Source organism: Manis javanica, chromosome 9, assembly GCF_040802235.1.
Source record: "Manis javanica isolate MJ-LG chromosome 9, MJ_LKY, whole genome shotgun sequence".
In the NCBI taxonomy this organism is placed as follows: Eukaryota; Metazoa; Chordata; class Mammalia; order Pholidota; family Manidae; genus Manis; species Manis javanica.
The window spans coordinates 50,500,418-50,513,306 of NC_133164.1; the positions used below are offsets into that span (position 1 = coordinate 50,500,418).

Genomic DNA, 12,889 nt, shown 5'->3' on the forward strand with positions numbered 1-12,889 from the left:
GTCAATAAAACGCTGCTAAGAATCCTACTCTAGTTCCCAGCCCGGTGGGTCCCTGACTAGAGAAACAAGGTGTGATCATTTCCATTTTCACCCGAGCCGTTTTATTCCACCAGCCCATTCTTTCCTGTCTAGTGGGATTTCTACAGGCCCAAGGCTCTTGACATGGCGGCTCTGCTGCACTGCCATAATTGTCTGCTCACTGCACATTTCCTGAACAACTCCAAGAACATTTTCCAAATGTGAAACACACGAGCAGGCATGGCAGAGAGGCTGGAACATGAAACCTGCCACTTATCTAATCTTGAGGTTTGTCTCCTCATAAGAAATCACTACATATTGCTAGTCTGTCTCTCACATTTTGCAGATGATAAACTCGCCTTAAAAAGAAAAACGTAGGCTTTTTGGGAAAGTCACTGAACATGTTCGGTTGCTCTAGAAAGTTCTCTTGGGAGAGATTTGTTCTAAGAACATTTTCTTCTTTGTGGAAAGAAAGGCAAAAATAGGCTAATTCTCAAAATGCCCTTTAGCCCCTCCAGAGAGTAGTGCAGCCACTCACCTGTCTTGAGGAAATGTGCACATTTTAAGTGAATTATTCCTGGATTCTATGTGTGAAATAACCATTCACCTGTGGGTGATTCTGAAGTATCTATCGCCCTCCTTGCCTTCTCTCATCTATTCTGCTTCCTTCAGGCCAGCAGCCTTCGTGGAAAGCTATTGATCACATTGAATGAAATGCTGAAAAGGTCACCAGGAGTCAAGAGGACCCTTCAGTCAAGGGACAGGAAAAGCAGCCAGGCTTCCAACTCAATCAGGATTTATCTTTGGAGAATGGTGCTGTATGCCGACAAGGCCTGTTTCCACTCCTCTCAAGGGAAAGGAAGGTGGTGACTGGCTCACCTCTGCTCAGGGACCGAACTTCCAATGAGGGGGGCCTACTAAGAGTTAGGAAACATTTTACCTCTTGCTTTCTGTAGCTTTTAAATGACTTGCCAATCAGTTTTTTCATCTAACCCCACTGTCTTTCAGTTCAAGAACTGGTTTTACCTTACGGAGACGTGGTGAGGCAGACAGAAGAGGGAAGGGTGAGGCTCTGCAGCAATGGAGCCGTAGTGGCCACAAGCAAGCCAGATGGAAACAAAACTCCCTTCAAAGACAGCAGAGTTTTAAAATTTCAGGTCTGGGCAGGAAAAGGAAGTTTGGCCTGTTTTCTTTGCAATGGATTGTTTTCAATGAATTGTTTCTTAGCAATGAATGATTGCAGTCAAAACATCCCTCTCTACTATAAGCATAAGTTGCTAGAGATCGCAGGTTTTCGAGGGAGATGGCATTAAATATATGTATAAGACATCAATGAAGGGAGAGAAGAAGTTAGAAAGTACAAGCTTCCAGTTATACGATAAGTAAGTCCTGGGGATGGAATGCACAGCATGGTGACTATAGTTAATAATAGTGTTTTACATATTTTAAAATTGTTTAGAGAGTAAATTTTTAAAGTCCTCTTCACAAGAAAAAAAAAAGATTTATTTGTGACTATGTATGGTGATAGACATTAAGTAGACTTCTAGTGGTGAACATGTCACAATTATACAAATATGGAATCATTATTTTGTATATTGAACTAATTTTACATGTCAACTAAATCTAAATAAAAAAAGAAAAGAAAGAAAGCACATGGATATGGCCAAGCTGTGGCTTCAGCACAGAGCTCTTAGTGCCAGGAGGCCTTCCTGATGGAGGGGACTGCTCAGGATATCCTCTTCCTTCATCCATCCTCATCCAGGGAATTAAAACGTGACCATCAGGAGAGCCTGCCTGTTTCAACCAAAACAAAGCAAAAGGATGCTGAGGCTCCCTCAAATTATCAAAAGCTGACCAAAATTTCTTTCCATTTGGCTGTTATTCATGGGATGACTTCTCACAGGTGCTTTCCTCTGCCCAGAACACTCTCTGCCCTTCTGCTGCTCGTCCTGCAGACTCCACTAAGGCACCACGTGTCCCCAGGAAACCTGGCCTGCTTCCCACAGGGTAGAGATGAGCCCCTCCGATATGTGCTCCATAGCATCCCAAACTGCCCCACCTAGAAGTATTTCAACACTTGCCCATCTCTGCAGGGGAAACAGTACATTCCAGAAGGACAGTGATCAAGCATCTCTGTCAGGGCCTGACCCATCATAGGCACATGATAAATACTGGTGGAGAGATGAATGAATGTGCACTGCTGAATGGTCCCCTAGCTGGCAACATGAAAATATAAAGATGGATTCTTTCTCCAAGCTCAGGGTCGGTCAGCTAGGATAAGAATGGTAAACAAATGCATACCAATGACTATATGCCAGGCACTGTTGTAAGTCATTTAACTCTCCCTATGACCTTACGAGGTAGGTATTGCTATCATCTGCATTTTGCAGGTATGGGAACTGGGGCACAGAGTATCTTGCCTGTGCTCCTACAGCTAGTAAGTGACCGTCACAGGATAAAAGCCCAAGCAATTGGCTCCTGAGCCAATTCCTTAACCACTTTGCTGGGCTGCCTCTTAGGTCCTCCAAATGAGCACCATACACAACAAAAGTCCCCCCCCCCCCCCACCATGTGCTGAAGTGTGGTACGCAGCAGCGTTCAGGGAGACCGGAGAGGGAAAGTCACCCCAGTGAAGTAAATTTCTGATGTCAGAGCTTGGCAGCACCCCGGCCCCTTCTCGCCCTCTCCCCCACCCCTAACCCCACTGATTTCGCGAGCAACCAATCCCGTAACCAAGCTCCAAGTTTCAGGACCGACACCTGAACAAACTAATGCCCAAAAACAAAATGAGAAGTTGAGGTTTTAATTCTGCTATACTGCAGCATTTGACTATAAATTGCTTTCTGAATGGAGCTGGTAAAGATCCTTTCCCTCCCAGATGAGAGAAAATGAGCTCACTACATATACAGCACAACCTGACACAAAATATTTTTTAAAAGAAAGGCCTCTTGTCTTGACCCCTGTATTTGTGGGATTAAAAATTGAAAAGGTTCATGTAAGAATTTATTCACTCTGTAAGAATTCGTTCACCATGTAAGAACTTGTTCGTTATGCTTCAGAAGATTGGAGACTGACGAGAATTAGGCTTGAGATGGATTAATGATTGTACATTGAGCATTGACCCCCCTATACTGAATTTTATTGTTGTTAACAACCATTTGATCAATAAATATGAGAGATGCCCTCTCAAAAAAAAAAAAAATTTTTTTACTATGGCTACTTAAAAATTTAAAAAAAAAAAAAAAAAAAAAGGAGAAAAAAAAAAATTGAAAAGGTTCAAGATGAGGGTATTTTTTATTAATATTGGTTTTTTCTTGTCTTTCATCGCTTTGAAAGTAAAGTGGCCATTCACGACCGTGACGCCTAACTCCACACTGTGCCTCCTGGAGAGCGAGTTCCAGGGGCCCCTCCCACTTGGCATCCATACGCGTGCTCCGGGGGGGCGGGGCCTGCGAATCTCGACCTCCGTCTGCTAAGGGGAAATGCCAGATCCTTCTCATTCTAGACCCACAGGCTCACCCAGCATTTTCAAAGGACAGTGCCAGACCCTTCTCATTCTAGACCCACAGGCTCACCCAGCATTTTCAAAGGACAGTGGACACAGTCCTGGACATCTGGTCTCCCTAACCCCATTCTAATAACAGCCCACTCTATCTTTGAAGAGGCCAAGGTTTATTTTTGTAGCAAATATCATTTTCATACTTTACGAGAGCAGAAGTGACTAGGGGAGCTGAAGAGAAGAAAAAGTATTTTACAGGCTGGGAAATAAGAGAGAGGCTGAAACCCATTATGGGTGGTCCAGTCTCTGTGTTTGGGGCACATCTAGGGGTTTCTATCAACAACCATTTTACAGTAGAAATTTTTTAATTGAGGTTTTGAGACTTCAGAATTTCAACATTGGCTTCCCATTTCTCATTAAACACAAGAAGGGCATTTATTTTCACCTCCGAAGAAAAGGATGATATCCTCATGAAGCCACAGACATTTACTTGGTAGAACTATGACAACATTTGATACAGAGGGAGTCAGATGTGATGAGATCTGACAGAGAGAGCACTGGATTCCATTTAAACCTACTCCTCTCTCTCTTTCAGGGCACGTTCCACCCCCTGAGAATAATATTCCTGTTCTGTGAAGACCCATGCCAGACCCACCCTTTAGACTTCCATTTTAGGCCAACAAGCAGAGACCGTCATAATGCACGATTATTTTTATAACAATCTGTAAGCATCCTCCCATTGTCCCTGAGCTAATCACCCCTTCTCAGCCACCAATCGTCTCCTCGTCCACCATCAGGTGCCACCACCCTCATCGCCATCCTCGCTGTGACAACGACCACCTGCAGAGTGCCGGCCGGCGGGCATTCCTTCCCACAGACAGGGCTTCGTCCCCTCCCACACCAGCCCTGTGAGGCAGGCAGCGCTGTCCACACAATGGAGCTGAGCCACTGAGAAGTTACAACCTGAGAAACCACACCGCCAACAATGAGCAGAGCCAGGATTTAACCCCCAGACCACCACTGCTGCCACCCTACAGGCATTCAGATGGACCACAGCCAGTGATGGGGTCGAAGGGGAGGTTGGCAGTACTGGGAGGGCCAAAGCAGAAGCTGGTCTCCCTGCCATTGCACAGGAGGAAGCTAAGGAAATCGAAGAACCACAAGTTCTCAGTGAAAAGACCCTTAGCAGCACTCCCTGGACCAAGAAGCCATGTGGGGGTCATGTTACAGTGCACGTCTGATTCAGGAGCAGGGGGACTCATTTTTAACCAGCTTCTGGGTGACACAGATGCTGCTGAACTGGCCACTCTGAGTAGCAAAGCCTTCTGCCCAATGCACAACTCCTCTGCACATACCCCCAAAGAGTGAAGGAACTCTAGGGGCAGAGGACTGATGACCCAGAAGCCCCTAGAAAAGCAGAGCCTCAGTTTCTAAAATGGAATGTATTCCTATGCCAGTAGTTCAATATGTTCAAAATTCTGTGCTGAGTTTACTATGCATGAGAATTACCCATCTTCATCCCAGTTTATGTTCAGGCAGTAACAAAAGAGGACTAGAAATAGCCCCCAAAAATGCATTTGGTAATGGAAATACACACTGATCCTTAACTTGTGTTATGACACATGAAGTTTTAATTATTTACCAGTGCTTAATGCCTGATTCATAATTAATACCAGAATGCACTTCTCTCCCTAGCTGCTCCTTGATTGCTGCCATGGCTATGGATTAGCATATCAAGATCAAATTCATCTTTTCTTAGAAAATCCATGAATATGTATCCAGCTCGTTGAAGGAGAAGTTTAGAATGCAATTTGCTAAAGCATTAAGGAACTAATAGGAAAGGAAATTGATAATGGTCACCTTCTTAATTTGAATTAATTTCATTAAATTTAAATTAAAAATTAATATAGCTGGAAAGTTTAAATGGGTCCTTCTCACACTGACAAAAGAGCAAAATGGTCTGCAAGTTTTAAATTGTCCCTTGTGAAATGACTAGAAGTAATTCCAGCTTTGTCCATAATAGCATAATTTGTTAAAACATACAGATTGTCCCTGAACTGTTACTTTGGAGAAATCTGCAGTAGAAACAGCTTTCATGAAAACTCTCCTCCCAAGGTGGGAATTAGGAGCCCTAGTGACCCAGTCAATTCAAACCCAGCCTTCATCCCAGAGTCTGGCCTGTAGGCAAACTGCTTTCATCAGCAGGACTTACTGAGGAGTGAAGCAGATACTGTAAAGTATATCCCTGGCATTCTGCCTATGATCACCTGATCACCTCTCCAGGAAACGTGGAGAATATATCCAATAGCAAGTAGAGGATTTAAAGAAACAAACATCAATTTAGGCCTCTAGTTGGAAGTATGAGGGTGAAATTTGCCTTTTGCAGGTTGGATGTGTCTTGCCCACAGTTACATGGCTCCCGTTCAAAGTCGGATTGTAGAATTTTGAATTGTCTAAGATTTCATCTCAGCAGCAAATGAATTCGATATTTACAGGCAGAGCCACAAGCACAAAAAAAGGGCTGGCCTCTTTGCCTCCACCGTCCCTCATGCCTCTGGCCATCCAACATGCCCTGCTTCCTCCCAACCCCGAGCCTCTGTCCACACGGGTGACTGTTCCTAGGTCACCCTCCCTCCAGCCATCATTCCCCCTCCTCCTCTTTCCCTCATAAGACCCCCCTCTCAGAACCCAATTCAAATGTCTCCTGCCCTGTGGGACCTCCACAACCCAGCCCCCCACCAACCCTAACGCCCACGGAGGTTGCTCTGCACCTCCCAAGTCTGTGTGCCTTTCATGGTAGTCACTGCCTCCACGAAGTGCTGAGCTCCTCAAGCAAAAGGCAGCACAGTTCCCAGCATCTAGAAATTAATGGATGGTCGTTTTCCTGGACCAGATGAGGTCCATGCCAGTCCTGCTGTCCGTCACCCAACGACCAGTTGCCATCACCGGAACGTGAGCCCCAGAGCACACAGACCCCAATGTCTTTGTGTCTCCACGCCAGCACATGCCTGGCACGTTGGACATATATGGTAGATATTTTCAGATGATGGATGGGTGGATAAATAATAATCAGCCTCCAGACTGGTCAGGACAACACACACAGAGAGCAGCTCTTCAGTGAGGTGCAGCAGGCACATCACACTGTGCTCACCCCTCTCTGGGCCGCCAGCGGTGACCGAAGTGCTGCGTCACCACTCCAGGGGCCCCCTTCTTCTAAACAGTGTCCCAAGATTGAAAGCAGCCTGTGGTGGCAGCGCGGTGACTCACCACTCCTCTGAATTCCCTTGAGATCGTTTCATTTTAAATAGCACTTTCTGGGACCAAACCCCTAGCCAGTGCTGCCAAACACAACAGGTTGTCAGCAAGTCCCAAGGGTGCCACTAAAAGTCACCAGGACTGTCAAGCCTCCAAAGCCAGAGACACATTCTAGTTTGTTCATTTTTTGATTAATGTCAGTGCACACTGTGCTTGCCAAGCTGCTGCTGGCCACCAGGTCGTCCCCACTGGGGGGCCTGATGTGCAGCGAGGTGAGGACTCCCGGGTCGCGGTAGCTCACTTGGAAGTTCACTTTGACAGACTCCCTGACAACAGGATGCTCTGGGACTGAGCCTTCTGTCTAGCCACTTGCAGTTTGGATTCAATCTTAAGAGCAGATTTCCCCTTCCCTCCATCAGAGAGTTCACTGAAACTCTATGAAAAACGCTATGACGTTCTATGAAACAATGGTCAAAACATCATCAGGAGGCCCACTTTGTCCTGATGGCCAGCCTCACAAAGAGGCTTGGCCATCCTGCCCCTGGGATGCCAACAGTAAACTGGAAGATGCCCCTAGAGGCAGCTCTGTGGGTCTGAGGAATGGGAGGGCCGAACCACCAAACACTCCCCTGCTTTGCCCTCAGCTGCTGGCCCTGGGACAGTCCAGGACAGAGCCCTGGCACTGCCAGCACTGAGGGGCAGGGCAGCTACGTCTGCCACCATCTATCTAGGACACTGGAATCATGGCATCCCTCTGTGGGGCTTCTGGGGCCTTTCCCTACCGTGGCCAGGTTAGAGGACCATGATTCTAACCAGAGACTCAAGACCCAGCTCAGAGATTCCCTGCTCTGTGAGACCTTCCATGACCAGCCCACCATCACTAACCTCACAGCAGGGACAGTCATTCTCTGTCTGTGCCTCCCAGGGATTCCACTCAGCTTCTCACTGTAATCAGACTATGTGTTTAGGGGACTCTGAAGGAGCTGAAGACCGACCTCTGAAAAACCTGATCTGAGAAGCATCCACATAGTCCCCACCATCAGGATGCACGAGAGGCAGGACACTACGTGCTTGTGCAAAGCTTCACATCTGGCAACCTCCCCCGGCCAGAGGGTCTGCCCTTCCCATGTTGTACTCACTTTATCTCTACCTGGTTTATGTAAAAAAACAATAGTGGAGAGAATAAAAGAGATGGGGGGAGGGGATCATTCTCTTGTCCTTAAGATTACACTGCAGGGAGAGTCCAGGCCCAGATATCCCCTGGGATCATCTTACATGTGAGACACACACTATGACTTGTTCTGTACCTGTTCCCTACTGCAGAGAAGAAAATGAACTTCAGCTGATTTCCTCAATATGTCAATCAACAAACACTTCTCAAAGCTTATTATGGACTGGCACTGTGCAGGGCACAGGAGGGAAGCAGGGAGGAGAGAAGAAATAAGAGTCATGGTCTGTATTTACATTAAATTCTGGGACAGATTGCAGCTTCAGGAGGAGTCTAGGAAAGCGAGTGAACTCAGAGATGGAAAAATCTTCATGAAGCAGATGGGATTTAATGAGTCTTGAAGAATTAATAAAACGTAGGCAAGTAGGTGCTGTTGAGAGAGAGAAGGGTGCTCCAAGTGGGCTGAAGAGCACGCCCAGAGGTGGGAATGAGTCCAATGTGTGCAAGAAACAGAACCACAGGCTTCACCTTCAGTTTCACTCTCCCTTGGTGCATTTTTTCTGGGGCAAGAAGGGGATAATAGGTCTCTGTCTTGCCAAGTTCTATGAAAAAATGGTCCAAACAGGAGTCCCAGAAAACTGCAAGCTCATCCTGGTGGGCCTACCGGGAGAAGGAAAAAGAAGCCAAGTTGCTCTATAGCTTTGGGTGAATGAGCCTGGCCCACACGGGCAGCTGGCACACTTCTGAGGAAGCATCTTGATTCTGCTCCAGATGGGCAAGAGCAGCCTTAGCTGTGCTTGGAGGGAGATGCTCAGCAGCTTCCTGTTTTCTTGTACAATACAGCCAGGTGGCGAGGTGCCAGTGCATTTGCTGCCTGCCGAGGAGGATATTTATGGCATGTAGTTTTGTTTTCTTTCCTGGTAGGTCTGAGGAGACAGATGAAGGCTCTGGTTGAAACTGAAGCCCCCAGTATTCCTGAGAGTCTTGCATTCACACCAGTACAGCAGGGGTCACCAGCGCTATTAAGGACCCTGAACCTTCTGGTTGCACGTTGGAGAATAAAAAAAAAAAATTCAAGCAAGATTCTTTCTTCCAATAAAAATGAGCACCCAAAAATGAATTCTCTCACCACAAACTATTTCTCCTGTTTGAACATTATCAGCCTTTGGACCTTGGCTGAAACCAAGTAGCTTCATCGTCAGTTCACGCAGTACAATTATCCGCTGTCTGGTTTCCTGATAGCAATTCTTTTGTGGGTGAAAAATGCACCTGTTGAGTCCACTCCTGAGAAACCTCAACACCAGAAAACAGAGGAGCCAGCAGCAGACAGCTCATCACACTCCAAACCTGTGGCTCCCAGGGCCTGGGACTGCATTACCCATTGGGATAATCTTGCCTGTGAGACGTCCAATTTCAGGTGCCAACACTGAAAAGCAAACAAAAAAGACATGTGTCTGTCTCTAACTTTTCAGCACAAATTCCTAAAACATTCCCAAGTTGTCACACAGAGGTGGGAAAGGGAGCCCAAATCAGGAGTCCTGGGGAGTTTTGCTGCCTTTCTTTCATCCAAGGAATGTCAACATCTGTTAATTATCTTGTCTCCTTGGCTTAACAGGTATGTAATTCCCCCTCCCAACAAGGCTGGGAATATGGGGACCCATTCTATGGTGAGCAGAAAGGAAGAAGTACTCTCCTTGGGAGCCAAGAGTTCATTTGTGTGAAGTCAATTACCTCTTCTGCAGTGTGAAATGGTTGGGAGCCTACCATTTGGGTCCTGGAAAACACTCCCCTGGGAGCAATCTGCTCAATCGCATGTGATGGATTCTGTCTATTTTTAAACTGTCCTCTCCGGTGTGTCTGGGTGTAAGCCCAGGTGGAGGGCGCCAGCCAAAGAAAGTCAACCAAGTCAGCTTTTCCCTGCATTCTGCTGGCTTCTTTCTAAGCAATCTGTATTTCCCCTACACATACACACATACATACACACACACACACACACACACACACACACACACACACACACACACACACACACCACCTCTCCATCTTGCTTCTAAGCAATCTGTATTTCCCCTACACACACACACACACACACGCACACACTTCTCCATCTTGCTCCTCAATCTCTACTCCTCTCTCCCTTAGTCTCTCCCAGATCCCTCAGACTCATCCCTGTCCACCTTTCCTCTTTACTTCTCACATGATCACTCCTGCCTCAATTTCTCTCTTTCCTCCCACTCCCCTCCCCTGAACTTGACTCATGATGAACAGAAAGCTTTGGCTTTCAGTACAAATAAAAAGAAAAATTCATCAAGAAAAGACAGGATCTATTCCTAATGCATGGTTTAAACCTTCCAACAGCTTGATGAAAGATTGGCACACATACGGCACGTGAAGCTTGCATCTCTGCATTGTAAATCTGACACCAACTCACAGATCTGATGATTTGGCTCTTCGCTTTTCCAAAAGGAGACAAAATGTTTGCAGTCGTTATTGGCATTGCTGTCTAACAGGAGAAAGGAAGACTCTAATTATGACTAGACAATTAATGAGCAAGGTTCATTTCATGGCAGTCCTGGGAAAACAATGCATTGGGGAAAACTAATGAGGGCAAGGGACATAAAAGTGAAATTTCTTTAATTTGCTGAGTGTCCTCAGCTGTTTTTCCAATGCAGTCACCCTGGAGTACAGGCTTCCTATGTTAATGTCCCCAAACTCGCCATCCAAGTGTCCCCTGTACTCTCTCTGTATAGAGGCACCTAAAAAGTGTTGAGAGCAAATGGAGGAACACTGAAAATACTCTTAGGAATGTTTATGGTTTATAAGAATTCGCTTTGTTAAGGGAGTAGCCATGCCCTCATTTCTTGGTTTTATAAGTTCCACTTTTCACACAGCGGGTTTCACAAAATAGGCTCATACTGATTACTCCTAAAGCCACACTTCATGGTCAGGTCAGCAGCCTTCCCGAAGTGGACAAGAGGAGCCTGCTGCTCAGATTCCCAGCTGGGACAAAGGAGCGGGGCCAGGGGAGGCTGCAAGCCAGCACTCTCGCCATGGCCAGGGGCCACAAAACATTACTAGGCATTTGCATTTCAGGGAAGAAGTGTCTGGTTTTATCAGTACACCCTGGTTTTTGGAATACCAGAACTGTCCCTGAGGTAAGAGGAACAGCTTGAGGATGGGATCCCAATTGTAGACAGCCCCTGCCCACCACCCTATATGCTGGCTGGGGTAGGGCAGCTGGAAGCCCATTTCTCAGCGTCCTCTAACTACAGATCTAATTTACAGCCCCTCAGAAGCTCTACCCTAAACCACCCAAACCCCTTCCCAATCCCCACAGTGGAGATCTGGGAATGTAAAGGGAACTGGGAAGAGAGAGGTGTAGTAAAGACAAAAACAAGACACTTTCCCAGCTTCAACCTGGGCAAGGACCAAAGGAAAGAAAGAAGGGTTGATACGAAGCAAGCATCCCATCCAGGAGCTTGCCTCACTTAACCCTGAGAACTGTTTAGTTCATGAATGGCAAATGAATGACCAGTGACAATGTCGGCCCCCACTGGATTGGTTTGGTGCAGAGTGGATGGAAGGTAAAACTGTCCAAAGTCACCTGTGATCTCACATCTCCTCTTGGTTCCTTCAGCCTGGCCTCTCTTTGGGTCAAAGAAGCCTTTAGAATGACAATGGAGTTCATCCATCTCCATTCCAGTTGACCATTGTCATGGATAATTAGCCATGGCTGTTTATTTACATAATTTCTATTTGCCTAGGGACCCAGAAGCTGATTCATTCCAATAAGCAGACACTGTGCACCTGTGTAAATGGGAAGGGAAAATGCATGACTTTTTTTCTGAAACAGCGGTTTTTTGTTCATAAACAAACATGTGACATGTTCACATACATGTGACATAAATAAACATGTTCACATACATGTACAATAGTATATTATAATCTATTTTGGACTTGAAGTTTCAGAACTGTCTTCTATTTGAAAAACAATTTTAAAAAATGTTTTTGAAACTCCAAGGACCAAGAAAACTTCACCAGCATAACCCACGTTAGAGTAGCTAATATTTTTGTTCAAGAAACAGTGGGGCGTCAGGCAGCCGAGGGAAAGCAGTTGCTTCCAATCAAGCATGATTTTGAGTAACCAATATTGATCTAATAAGGTTTTACTCTGTATCAGCATTTCAGCCAGCGTTATTATAGCTGCACAACCTTCCAAGGTCGAGCCCAGAGGTTTACCCCTTACCTGAGGTGGAAAATAATGAAATCCATTTTCCCCTGGGGAAAAAAAAATACCTATAAATCATGTTTTCCACACCTTAGGCAGCTGCCTCCGATGGCCCCACCTGTCACTCCTTCAGCTGCCCCAAGGAGACGCCATCCGGCTCTGGGGAGAGAGGCCGCAGGAGGAAAATGACAGCTTGGGCATCAGGCTGAGGTCTGAGCATGGGCTGTGCGGCAGCAGGGCTGGGAGTTTAGAGAAGATTCTCTCAGTATCTCCAGGCTGCTTTTTTCTCCCCCTAAGTAAAATGAGCGTGAACCGTGGGAGTCAGTCAGCCTAAAAATGTGAACAGCATCGGAATACAAAGGTTATGGGCAGATGACATCTCTGCACTGCTCTTTATTTTCATAAATCAGGACTGTCTGCAGCAGTCCCACCACTGTGAACTACTGTGTGTTCCCTTATATTGCAATTAATGCAAAAATGTAACATATAAATACCAAACAGTGGTCTTATAACATAGATTATGAGGCACCCGTAGAATGCAGGGCTGCTGCAGTGGAGTTGAATTCACCCATCTCCTTTAGGGGAGCTATGGGATATGTAAGGATCACTATGCCCTAAGGCAAGTGGGGAAACTTGGGGTTATTGCCAAGTCCCTTCCACAATGGTTCAGACCCTACGTGAGCCATGCAGGGAGCAAGAACCTTGTCATGGAAAATTAGAT

The 12,889-nt window shown here is 46.1% G+C and overlaps 1 long non-coding RNA gene across 1 annotated transcript; it reads right to left on the bottom strand.

Moving 5' to 3' along the window:
• Positions 1–5,299: 5,299 nt before the first annotated feature.
• On the bottom strand, positions 5,300–11,738 carry LOC140843370 (uncharacterized). The gene is made up of 3 exons (XR_012121057.1): positions 11,545–11,738; positions 10,372–10,443; positions 5,300–9,366 (listed from the first exon to the last, which is right to left on the bottom strand). It is a non-coding gene; the product is annotated as an uncharacterized lncRNA (long non-coding RNA).
• Positions 11,739–12,889: the final 1,151 nt, after the last annotated feature.